Source organism: Mustela nivalis, assembly GCF_964662115.1.
Source record: "Mustela nivalis genome assembly, chromosome: 9".
Classification (NCBI taxonomy): domain Eukaryota; kingdom Metazoa; phylum Chordata; class Mammalia; order Carnivora; family Mustelidae; genus Mustela; species Mustela nivalis.
Genome location: NC_139028.1, coordinates 18,649,413 through 18,665,197, shown reverse-complemented (window position 1 = coordinate 18,665,197; position 15,785 = coordinate 18,649,413). Strand labels below are relative to the sequence as shown.

The window sequence follows — 15,785 nt, the reverse complement described above, 5'->3', positions numbered from 1 at the left end:
CCTAGAACCCAAAATATATTAGCCAGTGAAAAATGGAGTTCCACCACCAAATTTAAAGGAAATTATTTTTCCCATGAAACATACACAATGATAAAATCTCAGTATCATTTTATTTTTTTATGTCCCATTATTCTATAAAAGATCAAAGTTGGCTAGCCTACCAAAAATCATATTACATAAAAACATTCTCTATATGTTTATTGTATTCATTATCATTTCAGATATGGACGTATTTAAGCTGCCCCCCTTCCCTTCATCATTGGAACTTTATCATGAAGTCCTCAAGTCCTGAATTACCACTGCATCCAGTAGTTTCATCAGCAGAGACTGAGCTAAGAATAAAGAGAATCATAGAGAAACTAGACCAGTTGATCCCACCCAGACCTTTCACCCACATGAGCACCACCACCAGTGCCACACACGGCACAACCACCATCCTCCACCCTCAAGATGCCTACTGCAGGAGGGATCAGCTAGACATCCTGCTGGGGGTGAGGGACCACTTGCATCACAGGAAGGAATATGGCGGACACTTCCGGAGGGCCAGGATGTCCTCCCCAGCCCTGAAGGCAGGTGCTTCTGGAAAGGTGACAGACTGCAACAATGGCACTTAACTTGTCAGTTTCACCCTCTTCTGGGAGGGCTGGGCCTCTCTGCCCTACTCATCCACCCCAGTGAAGGGATGTCGGCTCTCTGGAGGGCAAGTAACCAAGGCTACGACAGGGTGATGTTCACTGGCCAATTTGCCAGTGGCATCTCCCATGTTGACACTGACTGTGCCCTGGTTTTAAACTCTAGCACTGAGCTCTGCGAGTACGTGGGTGCTCAAGACCAAGAATCCTTCTATGGCGTGAGACCTCAGCACATGCCCTGTGCTGCACTCACTCACATGCATTCCAAAAACACGGAGGTTTCTTATCTTAGCAGACAAGAAGGGAGCCTCTTCAAAAGGTAAATAATTATTTCGGGAGACTACCTGGGAAAATGTGGCAATGATTTAGCCTCCATGTTGATCCAAAGAAAAGTGCTCTGAATATATCAATTTTGGGACTCTATGAAGAGCCATTTTAGAAAAAAAAAAAGAATCTGTGAATTCATTTTCATTTGGGGACAGTGTTGATGTTCCAGTAGTCCCCAGTCTTTCTGGATATTTAACCCTTATCAGTGAAATAAAAAGATATGTAAACAAAATAAAAACTGAAAGGGAATGAGGAACATACATGTAAGTGCGTGCTCGAATATATTCTTACTTTGCCTCAATAGATTACCTTGCACCCCTTCTGGGTATCTGTACCCCTGGACTAATAAACAAAGGAAGGAAAATGTAATCAATGGCCTGAAATTATGGGTACAGTAGCCAATTATTAGCACTAAGAAATCACTGAAGCAATAAGTAATGTGGCTGTTAATGTTTCCTGATCTTTGGGGTCACCTGCAGATTAATTTTTGTATCTGTCTCTTTAAGAGCAAATGTGGGTGTAGAGATTATGGAAAACAATGCAACAATGCCATTAATGTCTCCAAATGCAACAGTAAGTTCTCCCTGGGATGATGGGTGGTGCTTAGTACTAAACTCATTCAAGGGTTTCTTTCTTCTGGTGGACTTGTTCATTGTTATCTGCCCTATTGGTATCTCTGCACATCAGTCTTCTCCGTGGTGAGCCAAAATATCAGTTACCCAAGTAAATAAATGATTGGAATCACTAGGGTATCATAAACCTGTTTAAGTAACTGTAATTCATCATTAATCTATTTATCAGGCAACAGATTACCTGCTCATTCAACACGATAACCTTCAACTGTCCAAACTCTCTATTTACACCTAGGTGTTTCCCTCCCCACATCAATACCATCATCTCCTTCCCACATCACTATAAGCCCAAAAATCACCATCTAGAGGTTTCTAACCTGCCATCTAAGAGTCTCTTGTGTAGAGATATGTTTTTTTAATATTCAATTTTTTAAGAGTTCTTATAAATGTGTATTGAATGTTGTCATATTCATTCTCCGCATCTATTAAGGTGATCATGTGATTTGTATCCTAATTTGCTAATACATGTATCACATTGATTTGCAGGTACTGAACCATCCTTGCATTCCTGAAATAAATCCCACTCAAGTGTGGTATATGATCTTTTTAATGTATTGTTGAATTTGGTTTGTCAATATTTTGTTAAGGTTTTTTTCATCTAAGTTCATCACGGATATTGACCTATAATTTTGTGTGTGTGATGTATTTGCCTAGTTTTGGTATCACAGTAGTGTTGGCCTTGCAAAATGAGTTTGGAAGCATTCTTTCTTTATAATTTTTTTTAGAATAATTTGAGAAAACTAGGTATCAACTTTTCTTTGGGTATTTATTAGAATTCACCTGTGAAGCTGTCTGGTTCTGGACTTTTGCTTTTTGAAAAGTTTTGAGTTACTGATTCATTTTCAGTCCTTGTAATTGGACTCTTCAGATTTTCTATTTCTTTATAATTCAGAGTTGGGAAGCTGTTTATTTCTTCTAGGTTTTCCAAATTTTTGGCCTGTAATTTTTCATATAATCTCTTATGATATTTTACATATGTAGTATCATCTGTGATCTCTCTGTTTTCACTTTTTTTTAAAGATTTTATTTATTTGAGAGAAAGAGGGACAGAGCTAATGAATGAGGAGGAAGGGCAGGTGAGAGGGAGAAGCAAGGCTTCTTATCGAGCAGGGAGCCAGATGTGGGACTCTATCCCAGGAGCCTGGGATCATGACTTGAGCCAAAAGTAGATGCTTAACTGACTGTCACCAACACCCCTCCTTTTTCATTTCCAATTTTATTTGTGTTCTCTTATTTTCATTAATGAATCTGGATAGTGGTTAATTGATTCTGTTTACCTTTTCAAACAACCAACTTTTAGTTCATTGAGCTTTTCTATTTTTTTTTTTCATGTTCTCTTCCATTTTTTTTCCACTCTGATCTTTAGTAAGTCTTTTCTTCTTCTAACTTCAGGCTTTGTTCTTTTTCTCTAGTTTCTTTAGGTTTAAAATTGGACTGTTTATTTGGACTTTTTTGGTTTATTTTTTGCTATAGTGCTACAAACTTTCTCTTAGAACTATTTTTGCCATGTCCCATGGATTTGGGGGAGTTGTGGTTCTGTTTTCATTTGCTTCAAGGTGTTTTTATTTTTTACTTCCTCTGATTTTTTTAACCCATTAGTTGTTTAGTAACCTGCTGTTTGGTCTCCATGTGTTCATGGTTTTTCCAGTTCTTCTTGTAATTGATTCCTAGTTTCATGCCATTGTGATTGGAAAAGATTCTTGGTAAGATTTCAGTCTTTTTGAATTTAATGAGATTTGTTTTGTGGCCTAACACGTGATCTATCCTAAAGAATGTTCCCTATGTGCTTTAAAAATATGTGTTCTGAAGGTTTTTTGTTTTGTTTTTGTTTTTGTTTTTTTAAAGATTTTTTATTTATTTATTTGACAGAGAGAGATCACAAGCAGGCAGAGAGGCAGGCAGAGAGAGAGAGAGGAGGAAGCAGGCTCCCTGCTGAGCAGAGAGCCCGATGCGGGACTCGATCCCGGGACCCTGAGATCATGACCTGAGCCGAAGGCAGCGGCTTAACCCACTGAGGCACCCAGGCGCCCTTCTGAAGGTTTTGAATGAAACTTTCTATAGATCTCTGTTAAGTCTATTTGATCTAATGTGACATTTAAGGCTAGTGTTTCCTTATTAAAAGGATCTGGATGATGTAACCATTGATGGAAGCATGGGGTATTTAAGTCTTCTACTATTATTGTGCTACTATCAATTTCCTCTTGTGTCTGTTGATATTTGTTTTATGTATTTAGGTGCTCCTATGTTGGGTTGCATAAATACTACAAACATTATATCCCCTGCTTGGATTTAGCCCTTTATCATTATGTGATGCCTTTTTCTGTTTTAAAGTCAATTTTGTCCTACACAAATATTGTGTACCAGCTTTCTTTTTAATTTTCATTTGCGTGGAATATCTTGCTTTCCTTCACTGTCAGCCTGTGTGTCTTTAGATCTGAAATGAGTCTCTTGTAGGCCGCATACAGGTGGTCTTAGTTTTTTTTAATCTGTTTTGCCACCTTATGTCTGTTTTTTTCTTTCTGAGAAGTTTTAATTATATTTAATTTATTTCCCATGAATATGCCTATTCAGATGTTCTGTTTCATCTTGTATCAATTCTGTAAGTTGTATTTTTCAATGAATTTATCTATCTCCTCTAAATTTTGAAATTTGTTGGCATTCACTTTTATTGTAATATTGCCTTGTTACCCTTTTAATGTCTACAGAATCTTTAGTGATCCTTTTTCATTTCTAATATTGGTAACATGTGCATTCTTTTCTCTTTCTTTCCTTTTGATTAGAGCATTTAATCCACTTAAATTAATTATAGACATGTATGTACTTAATGCTATTCTATTCATTGTTTTCTGGTTCTTATGGTTCTTCTGTTCTTATCTTCCCTTTTATTTTCTTAACAGTTATATTTGGGTTCTTTCCTCTTTTGTTTATCTATTATAGATTTTTGTTCATGGATACCATAAGGTTCATATATTCACATATATGTATTAAGCTGATAGTCAATTAAGTTTAAATGCATCGTAAAACAGTACAATTTTATTCCCCCCACTGCCCATTTTTTTGATGTCTTATTTTATGTCTTTTTATTTTGTGTAAACTTTAACTGTTTTTATGGTCATAGTCTAACCTATTTTTGTATTTAACTTTCATACTAGTTCTTCAAGTGGCTGATTTACTGCCTTTACTGCATAGTTGCCTTTATCAATTAACTTTTTCTTTTATATATATATATTCTATATATTTATATATAAATATGTATATTTCTCATTATAGCCCATTTTCTGTTTTAAGAAAACACTTTATCATTTCCAGAAGATTCCATTCCTCTGTTTCATCTAATCCACTGTTGGTTTACTCTAGTTTACTTTGATTTCAGTTTGTGTTCTTTAGCGCTGGCTTATTTTTACATTTTCTAACTCTTTATTGAAGTTCTCCATTTGCCCATTTTGGTCAGTCTCATTATAACCATTACTTTGAACACTTTATTGGGTCAATTACTTATCTTTGTTTCATTTGAGTTTTTCTGGGGTTTTAATTTTTTTTTTTTTTTCAATCTGGAACGTAATTCTTTGTTTCTTGTTTTGCTTGACTTTTTGTGGGTTTTGTTTTGTTTTGCTGTTTTTTCTAATGAATTCAGCAGAATAGTTACCCCTCTCTGTCTTGAAAGAGTGGCCTTGCATAGGAGCATTCTCTGTGTAAATTGTGTGCCTGGTGGTTTTGGCACCAGGTTGCCAAAACCTGGATGACTGGGGCAGGACCAGGCATGGGCCTGGGGTCTCTAGGGTTTTACTGGGGTGGGGCCACCCTCATGAGATAGCTGGGCCTGGAGTGGGCATGGGTCAGGGGATCCTGCTATGTCCATCCTTGTGAGATGGCTGAGTCTGGAGTGGGTACATGCCAGTGGGTTCCTGGTGTCCACCATGCCAGGGCTGCCTGAGCTACCCAGGAGAAATCCCGTGGCCTGCCATTCTGGGGCCCGCTGGCAGGAAAGATGGAGCTGGGGAGGGCTCAAACTGTTGGCATGGGGTGGTGCCTTTGGGGGCAGTGGGAGCTGATGTGAACTAGAGGCCCGGGACTTCCTAGGGCAGCCTAATAAACTGGCTAGAGCACCTGGACTCTGCTCCCATCCAGGCTATTACAGTGGAGGGGGAGTGCAAACACACACACACACACACACACACACACACACACTCCTTGTCCATCTCCAACCCCAAAAAGAGTTTCAGTAGTTCCACTACTTTTTTTGGCAGATGATTCAGTATGAGTGAGTGGATTTCCTTTACTTAAACACTAGTTGCCTTTTAAATAGCTGTTTTTCACTATGTCCCAGGACAAGCAAGTCTGATATCCCTCCCTAATCAAGTTGCTACACTGAAGGTAGGGCTCCTACGGTTACCATCATCTTTTTATCCTCCTCTTTGTGGTCCCTCTGTTGTTCATTGTGAAGTAGCTGTTCAACCAGCCCTCGGTTCTTCAGAAGGAATTGCTGTGAATGTGGTGGTAGACTTGGTGTATCCCTGGAAGGGGGTGAGTTCAGGGTGTGCCTGTGCTGCCATCCTGGACCCTCTATTCAAAGAATTTCCAGTTTGATGATGTCACTTATGACACTATGACAAAGTGTGAGAAACTTGAGGGTAAAATGGGCTAAAATGATAAAATAATTGAATTTTTATTACCATGCAAGAACTGATTACTTTCAGAGAAAGCCAAACAAATATTTAAATTTTACCCAGAGGGTTCTTTTTGTGGGGAGGGGGAAAAAAACATGTTCTCTATAATAAACTTTAATGAGCACTATTTAAAAAATTCATATCAGAAAGATTTTACTAAAAACAACTATTTATTAAGAGAATGATGCTTCAATAGGGTTTTTCACCTCCCTCCTGACCTATTAAGAGAATACTTAGAAATGATAGTAGGTTCTTAATAATTACTGATGAATATGTGATATTTTAGATCTTCTCTTGCTGTTATTTTTGGTAGGAAAAACAGTTCCAATGAAAAAGAAATGCAAGTTTGGAATGGCATCCAGAATCCCTGGGGGACATGTTTGGAAAGAGACATGGAATCCAGTCTCCTGTAGTTTGACTCCAATCAAAATGAAAGAATGCCTAAGAAGAAAATGCATGTATCTAATGGCCAATTTCACGATCCACCAGTGGATGGAATATTTCAAAAACAGTATCGACAGTATGCCTCAGTCTAAGCTATTATATATATCCCTTTCAGAAATTTCACTTTTTGTTCCAAGGAAGCAGTAGGATATGCCTTCTTCATATTTCTTAACCACAACACAACTTTTCAAGACATAATTGTCTTTCCTTTTTTTTTTTTAATTAATTAATTTATTTTCAGAAAAACAGTATTCATTTTTTTTTCACCACACCCAGTGCTCCATGCAATCCGTGCCCTCTCTAATACCCACCACCTGGTACCCCAACCTCCCACCCCCCCCGCCACTTCAAACCCCTCAGATTGTTTTTCAGAGTCCATAGTCTCTCATGGTGCACCTCCCCATCCAATTTCCCCCAACTCCCTTCTCCTCTCTAACTCCCCATGTCCTCCATGCTATTTGTTATGCTCCACACATAAGTGAAACCATATGATAATTGACTCTCTCTGCTTGACTTATTTCACTCAGCATAAAAACAGACACATAGTTGTCCATGTTGCTACAAAAGTTGGGTATTCATCCTTTCTGATGGAGGCATAATACTCCATAGTGTGTATGGACCACATCTTCCTTATCCATTCGTTCGTTGAAGGGTATCTTGGTTCTTTCCACAGTCTGGCGACCGTGGCCATTGCTGCTATAAACATTGGGGTACAGATGGCCCTTCTTTTCACGACATCTGTATCTTTGGAGTAAATACCCCGTAGTGCAATTGCAGGGTCATAGGGAAGTTCTATTTTTAATTTCTTGAGGAATCCCCACACTGTTCTCCAAAGAGGCTGCACCAACTTGCATTTCCACCAACAGTGGAAGAGGGTTCCCCTTTCTCCACATCCCCTCCAACACATATTGTTTCCTGTCTTGTTAATTTTGGCCATTCTAACTGGTGTAAGGTGATATCTCAATGTGGTTTTAATTTGAATCTCCCTGAGGGCTAGTGATGATGTACATTTTTTCATATGTCTGATAGCCATTTGTATGTCTTCGTTAGAGAAGTGTCTGTTCATATCTTCACCCATTTTTTTATGTGATTGTCTGTTTTGTGTGTGTTGCGTTTGAGGAGTTCATTATAGATCCTGGATATCAACTTTTTGTCTGTGCTGTCATTTGCACATATCTTCCCCCATTCCGTGGGTTGCCTCTTTGGTTTTTTTTACTGTTTCCTTTGCTGTGCAGAAGCTTTTGATTTTGATGAAGTCCCAAAAGTTTATTTTCGCTTTTGTTTCCTTTGCCTTTGGAGACATATCTTGAAAGAAGTTGCTGTGGCTGATATCGAAGAGATTACTGCCTATGTTCTCCTCTAGGATTCGGATGGATTCCTGTCTCACGTTGAGGTCTTTTATGCATTTTGAGTTTATCTTTGTGTACGGTGTAAGAAAATGGTCAATGGTCGAATTTCATTCTTCTACATATAGCTGTCCAGTTTTCCCAGCACCATTTATTGAAGAGACTGTCTTTTTTCCACCGTATATTTTTTTCCTGTTCTGTCGAAGATTAATTGACCACAGAGTTGAGGGTCCATATCTGGGCTCTCTACTCTGTGCCACTGATCTATGTGTCTGTTTTTATGCCAGTACCATGCTGTCTTGGTGATCACAGCTTTTTAATAAAGCTTGAAATCAGGTAACGTGATTTTATTTTTTTTGTTTTGGGGTTTTTTTTAATAATTTTTTAAAATTAAATTTATTTATTTTTAGCATAACAGTATTTATTATTTTTTCACCAAACCCAGTGATTTTATTTTTGTTTTTCAACATTTCCTTAGCAATTCGGGGTCTCTTCTGATTCCATAAAGATTTTTGGATTATTTGTTCCAGCTCTTTGAAGAATACCGTTGGAATTTTGATCGGAATGGCATTAAAAGTATAGATTGCTCTAGGCAGTATAGACATTTTAACAATGTTTATTCTTCCGACCCAAGAGCATGGGATGGTCTTCCATCTTTTTGTGTCTTCTTCAATTTATTTCATGAGTTTTCTGTAGTTCCTTGAGTACAGATCCTTTACCTCTTTGGTTAGGTTTATTCTTGGTGCTATAGTAAATGGAATCAATTCTCTGATTTCCCTTTCTGTATTTTCATTGTTAGTGTATAAGAAAGCCACTGATTTCTGTACATTGACTTTGTATCCTGCCATGTTGCTGAATTGCTGTATGAGTTCTAGTAGTTTGGGGGTGGAGTCTTTTGGGTTTTCCATATAAAGAATCATGTCATCTGCGAAGAGAGAGAGTTTGACTTCTTCATTGCCAATTTGGATACCTTTCATTTTTCTTTGTTGTCTGATTACTGTTGCTAGGACTTCTAATACTATGTTGAACAAGAGTGGTGAAAGTGGGCATCTTTGTCTTGTTCCTGATCTCAACAGGAAAGCTGCAAGCTTTTTCCCATTGAGGATGATATTTGCTGTGGGTCTTTCATAGATCAATTTGATGAAGTTCAGGAATGTTCCCTCTATCTCTATACTTTGAAGCATTTTAATCAGGAACGGATGCTGGATTTTGTCAAATACTTTTTCTGCATCAATTGAGAGGACCATGTGGTTCTTCTCTCTTCTCATATTAATTTGTTCTATCACACTGATTGATTTGCGAATGTTGAATCATCCTTGTAGCCCAGGAATGAATTCCACCTTTAAAAGAATACATTCATCTAACTGGAATGGAGGATGTGCAGAGAAGGTTTATTCCATCCCTATCCCAATGCATACCTCAGAATGTAGCCAGCATGTCCAGAAAGTCATTGACAGAGCTGAAAACAATGTAAGATCTTGTGTTGCCCATTTTCTACAGTTGGCATAACGCTTAAGGGTGTGGATTGTCCCTCTAAGTTTCTTCATCTGTAAAATGGAGGTGAAAATAGTACCCACCTGGTAAGTGTACCCACCTGGTAAAATGAAGTAATATATACAATGCTTTTAGAATTGTTTGTTACAGAGGTAAGCCCTCTTTGGTGTAAGCTATCATCCCTATTGTTGTTACATGAAAAGAGAGACTCCAGGAACAAGGGGATGACTTGGCATCAGTTAGAAATAATACTTACAAGCATGGGCTGTGTTATCTAACATACATAGACTGTGCCACTTAGAAGCGATGTCCTTTGACTTGTTACTTATTTTCTGTGCCTCATTTTCCTCATCCAGCTACACAAGAATATTATCTGGTGGTTGTTATGAAGACTAAATGAGATAATGGTTATAAATACTTAACAAGCAAGGCCCATAAACACATAGGGTCCAGTAAACAAGAGCTACTGTAGCTGTATCCCATGTCCAAGTTGGGGTTGGAATCCAGTGGCTAGAATCCTAGACCAGTTGTTCCACCTACTAAACAAAGGACACATCAATAATAATTCAGAATTCACCAGTAGATCTGAGCACTCTTGCCTGGCTAACTTCCTGCCTACTGGGTCCTGGGTCTTGTCTGTCTTCCCTAGGGACAGTGCACCTTCTGTGGTTCTGTTATGGCCTGACATGCTGCCACTCTTGTGATCTCAAACTTAGAAGGTCCTCCCAATAAAAAGGGAAAAACAGTAGGAACTTGGCTCCAAGCAATAGGTAGAATTCGCAACAAAAGGGGGAGAGTTGTAAACTGTGACCTCTGAACTCCTGCAGACCTCAGTTTCCTCATGTGTAAAACTCAGGATCTGGGGGTAATCTTCAGCATCACATTCCGTGTAACAGTGGATCTCTTAGGTTATGAAAAGCACAGAATTTAATGAATTACCCCCCTCTTTGTCTAACCTTTTAAATTGTAGCAAAATATCTGTTGCACGTTTTGTTAAAAGTTACATTTTATAGCAGGCTTTGGAAAAGGAAATTGAAGTAAATTAGAAGCAGAATGAAGACAATGATACTGCCATTTTCCTTCAACTAATGCTCCAGTGTCTTTATTTTCAAACGCCGTGGGTGAAAACTTTAAATATAGCCCTTTACTTCAAAGATGGCACTTGTTACAAAGCATTAATAATCCTTTTCTACATATTTTCCTCAGAAGTTCTGACTACAAAGCAGCTGGCCCCAGTAGTCTGATAAAGGCCTAATTTATAGGATGGAAAATGGAAGGACTTCATTTTATTCTATTCATATTAGGCTCCTATTTTCATGGGTTCTAAGATTGGGTAGACAGTTTTCACAAGAATTGGGAGGAATTTCAAATTGAGGTGCAGCATCTGTCACTAGCTATGTAACCCTGAGCAGGTCATTTAATCTCTTGATCTTCTACAACATGACAATTGTGTGTGTTCTATGGATAAGAAGTTACATATGTTCTCTTGTAGAACCACATAAAGCAAACTGACTGGGGATGGTAAGCACTGGCGTAACTTCATTGGAGCATGATGTAGTTAATTTTTTAGGTATTGTTTTGTACATCTTGTGAGCTGTAGATTAAGCTTGAGGGTAGAGAAAGTACAATTGATGTCTTTGCATTAAAACACACACACACACACACACACACACACACACACACACACAAGTAAACCTATTTCTCCAAATACTCTGTTTCCCTAAGACTGGAATTTTATATACTTATAAATATTCTATATATATATAACTTAAGTTACATCAGTGCTTACCATCCCCAGGCAATTTGCTTCTACATCATTCTACAAGGGAACTTCTTATATAACTTCTTATCCGTGGAATACTTCGGATTGTTCAAGTAAGTTTCAAAACTATTCCTTCATTTAAGACTGTAATCAGTCATGACTGACGTGTTATAAACACCAAACCTTTTCTTCTGTCTTTATCATCTTTGTAATTTCTCACTTGTTTCATTTTGGGATTGCCTATTGGTCATCAGCACTGAAGTCCGTGGATCTGCATGAATCTGGAAGACTTCAACACCAACTTGCTGTGGACTTGGACAAGAATATCAACATCCAGTGGCAAAAACATGGCTACTCTCTGATTGGACCATTGACCTATTCAGTGAAAGAAACTGAATATATAGCTAGAGTCGTTGACAGAACTGGAGGAGGAAAGAGCACGGTCATTGCTATTTCTCTGGGCCAGCATTTCAGACCCTTCCCCATTGATGTTTTTATCCAAAGGACCCTCAGTATCCACAAGGCTGTTCAACGCCTTCTTCTATGAAGCCCAGACACTATGGTTATTATCAAGGCAGAAAACATCAGGGAGACGCATGGTGATGTGGAAAGATTCAGGGACTTTCATGGTTATGTCCAGTATCTTGCCATTAAGGATATCTTTCAAGATCTCAATGTGGGTATCATTGATGCCTGGGATACAACAATTGCACGTGGCACCAATAATGTCCACCTGCCACAATCTGTAGTGATAAATCAAGTTAGTATATTGTTAAACTCTATTTGCCAGATGACCCCTCTGAAATCCATTCACTTAATTAAAAACATTTATAAAGTGTTTGCTATCATGCCAGTTCCTGTGTTTGGCTCTGAACTCACAATTAGCATGAGTAATCTGCACTATGGCTAATCCATAAACCACTGATTCAACCAAATTATTTCTAATTGGGCATCCACTTAAGAATAAAAATTAGAAATGCCCATGAAAAGGAGCTACACTTCTTGACCAGAGTCCTGCTACTCTTCACAAATGGGAAGTCAAGACACCTAATGGTTATAAGGGTCTCTGATTCATGGAAATCCCATGCAATGAAGTTATCTGAAAATATTTGGAGAAAGCAGTCCCATTTTCTTGTCTCTGCTGCTAAAGACAAGCTCAAGATGATTTCCAAGTGGCAAGAGAAATTCTGTAAGGCAATTCTCCATGGCTGCTGTCCTAAAGGGGCAACAGAATTCTAGGCAAGGCCTCCTGGATACTGAAACCCTCTGACTTTTCTCTCCCTATAAGAACTCCCACTGGTAGGAGCTAATCAGATTTGATAGAATTTATCCTCCAGGAATAAAAGACAATACGTGTAAAGGCACAGTTCCCTAGGATTCAAGAAGTTGGTCACAACTTCGGATAAAGCACATCAGCTCTCTCGGCCTAGTTCCTAAATTAAGAAGTCAGTCGAAGGCTTGTGATTTCTTCAGACCTTGCTCTGTGCAGATCTGTGTGCTGTAGGTCGTACTTCAGGTACTGCCTGGAGGGGTAAGACTTAGAACAGGTGCCTGGCAGGCAGGGTGCAAGTTTTGGCACACCATGTTAGCCTTGCCAGCAGCCAGGCTAACTTACAGGTGTGTTGGACTTGCCGGAGGGCTTCTGATTTGAAGAAAGCTCCACTGCTTGAAATATATTGGAAAACTACAATGTAGATGATCAAAAACATTGGTTCCTATAATTTACATATGTAGGTTAACGTTTCAATCTCTTTCTCTTGGGTTCTAACAGACCTTCCAAAACTTGACCAAACAAGAATGACTGATAGAATTTCAGTTGAAAGATGCAGTATAATTACTATAAAACAATTTGGCATCCTATTCTTAATTTTTCACTCTAAGCCATGCCCCAGATACCACGGGGCCTCTGACCTACTCTTGCCACTTCTAGGAAAGAACAATTATAATAGAAACATAATCCATTTATCCAGTTTCCTTTGGGTGAGAGATAATAAATTTTCTACTTATTTGCCCATGAACCACGGTTCACGGTTTAGTGTCCAGTAAACATTCGGATGGTCAAAAAATATTATCTAGCATGTGCCAGGAACTGATCTAGTCCTTAAGAGATAAAGTGACCAAAAGACACCTGAATTCTCTGCCATCAAGTAATTTACACTCTAATAAAAAAAGATAAGATATAAACCAATTCCAACCTGCTAAAGTCGTATCAATAAAGCATGTGACGTAATTAATGGACAGGGATGGTGTGCTGGCGATGCAGGAGACAAGTAGAGAAGGTATCTCAGAGAGGAAGGCATTTCAAGGGAGATCGAACTCCCGGAAAGGAGGCATCCATGAGAGGAAGTAGAGACCCAAAAAATGACAATTGCAAAACCCCTGAGATATGACGGAGCTGGGTTTAATTAAGGAACAGGAGATCATGATGCCTGGAGTACTGTCAAACCAGGAAACATGGAGGGAGAAGGTAGAGGGGAAAGCAGGGTCCAGGTTCTGTCTGGCCTTTGTAGCCTATGGCAAGGAGTTTGAATTTTATCCTAATTACCATGAGAAGGCAGTTGAGGAAGGAGAAAATAGAAGAAGCAGGAGAATAAGAAGAAAATGCAAGGGGGGAGAGGGACTGGTTACCTGAACCTGGGTGTCACTGTAGACTCTTGTAGTTGCTAAGGTCCGAATGAAGGAGAGTTGTGAAACCACGGAAACGGGCAGAGCGTGTGTTGTTCTGTTATGAAGTGACTTTCCCTGACCACACTCTTCACCCGTGGTGAGAATGGATCAGGGGCGATAGAGGTCTTGTGAAAGGAGCAGATTTTTGAAAAAGACACACAGAGGGCTATAATTTCAGAACAGAGACCAAAAATTAAAATATGACCTAGAGTTTTTAAGGAAAGAAAAAGAAATAGGTTTGGGTGCCTGGGTGGCTCAGTGGGATAAGCCGCTGCCTTCGGCTCAGGTCATGATCTCAGGGTCCTGGGATCGAGTCCCGCATCGGGCTGTCTGCTCAGCAGGGAGCCTGCTTCCTCCTCTCTCTCTCTGCCTGCCTCTCTGCTTACTTGTGATCTCTGTCTGTCAAATAAATAAATAAAATCTTTTTAAAAAAATAGGTTTGTAATGTATAAAAAAAGAAAGGGTAGGCTCAAATAAAACATTCAGAATAGCTCTCAGAAGTTAGCACTTGTGGTTCTTCCAAAAACTGAATCATCAGAAACGCAGAGGTAACTGTCTCTATGTCTCCTTGACATTTAAGGTGGTCCTTTCCTGTCTGAGATGATTGCCAAGTGTGCACACAGCAGATGCAAGCTGGTCTTCTCACAGGAGGAAGAGGGGGAAAGGCCCGGCACCCAACCTTTTGGGAAGGATGGATTCTTACAGATGGATAAAAATTCCTAAAAGAAAGAAGTAAATATTTCCAAAGAAAACTATTTCCAAGAAGCAAGGGTGTTAAGAAATATTACTGAGAAGAAACTGAGAAGGTGAGTGGTTTTGTTTTTGTTTGGTTTGGTTTGTTTTAATTAACATATAATGTATTATTTGTTCAGGGGGTACAGGCCTGTGATTCATCGGTCTTACACAATTCACGGCAGAAGGTAAGCGTTTTTTAATTACACATATGAGGATCTTGCCAAGGAGAATGTTCAAAAACTGGTATATTCTAAGTACTATTTACTGCTGGATTATTACAGTTATAACCTCTTGCCATTGTATTACTCTGGACCCCGTTGGAAGGTAGGCCCCACACTGTGAACTAAACCAGGGATGTCTCCTAGAATTATGAAACCCTTGATGAAGGAGTGATGGAATGTATAAAGAAACCATATGGTATCCTTAGGGTAGAGGGAGAGAATCCAGGGAAGGGGCAATAGGGAAGGGGCCCTCCATGTTTGTGGGTCAGAGGATCAGACCTTGTCGGTGAAAGTAGCGGAGGGTGAAGGTTGGCCCAGGCCACAGCTGGTGTGCAGTTGCTGGGCAAGCAAAAATCAGCCCCTGTGGTGCGCGCAGGGTGCAGGTGATTGGCAAGCAGGGGCACAGGCAGGCAGAGCAGGCAGGGACCTGGACTTGGGCAAACTCTGCAGGAGACCTGCCAAGGGATGGATTGCCCACGCAAACAGGAGGCCATCATAGGCAGGAAGTTTTGTTTTCCTTGTTGCAAAGGCCCGGGAAGATCATCGCTAGTCCGAGAGGAGGCTGCGAGGTCCCCAAATGATGGACAGGTTCTGGGAACAAGACCGGGGAGCTCTACCAGATAGCCCCATACCCACAACACCAGCCCACCGCAGAGCCGCTGGAAATAGCTGCCTAAGTCCTTCCTCCTGTAATGTCCCTCCAGCGCCCTCTACTGAGAAAGTCTGACAATGCGCAGGAGAGACGCTTGAGAAAATCGGGTCCGTTATTGCAGAGAAGATACTGAGGGGGTGAGTTTGTAGCTGAGAAAAAAGAAGCTGGTAACTGTTACAGTCATCAGCCTACTCCTTTTTACTGGG

The 15,785-nt window shown here is 39.7% G+C and overlaps 1 pseudogene across 1 annotated transcript in view; it reads left to right on the top strand.

Moving 5' to 3' along the window:
• The first annotated feature begins 272 nt into the window (after window positions 1-272).
• The window catches only part of LOC309841321 (NXPE family member 4-like), an 88,119-nt pseudogene continuing 72,606 nt past the window's right edge, over window positions 273-15,785 (top strand). Inside the window, exons 1-4 of the transcript in view lie at window positions 273-951; window positions 1,466-1,532; window positions 6,572-6,778; window positions 11,559-12,064. The product of the transcript in view is annotated as an NXPE family member 4-like (transcript). The remainder of the gene's footprint in view (window positions 952-1,465; window positions 1,533-6,571; window positions 6,779-11,558; window positions 12,065-15,785) is intronic.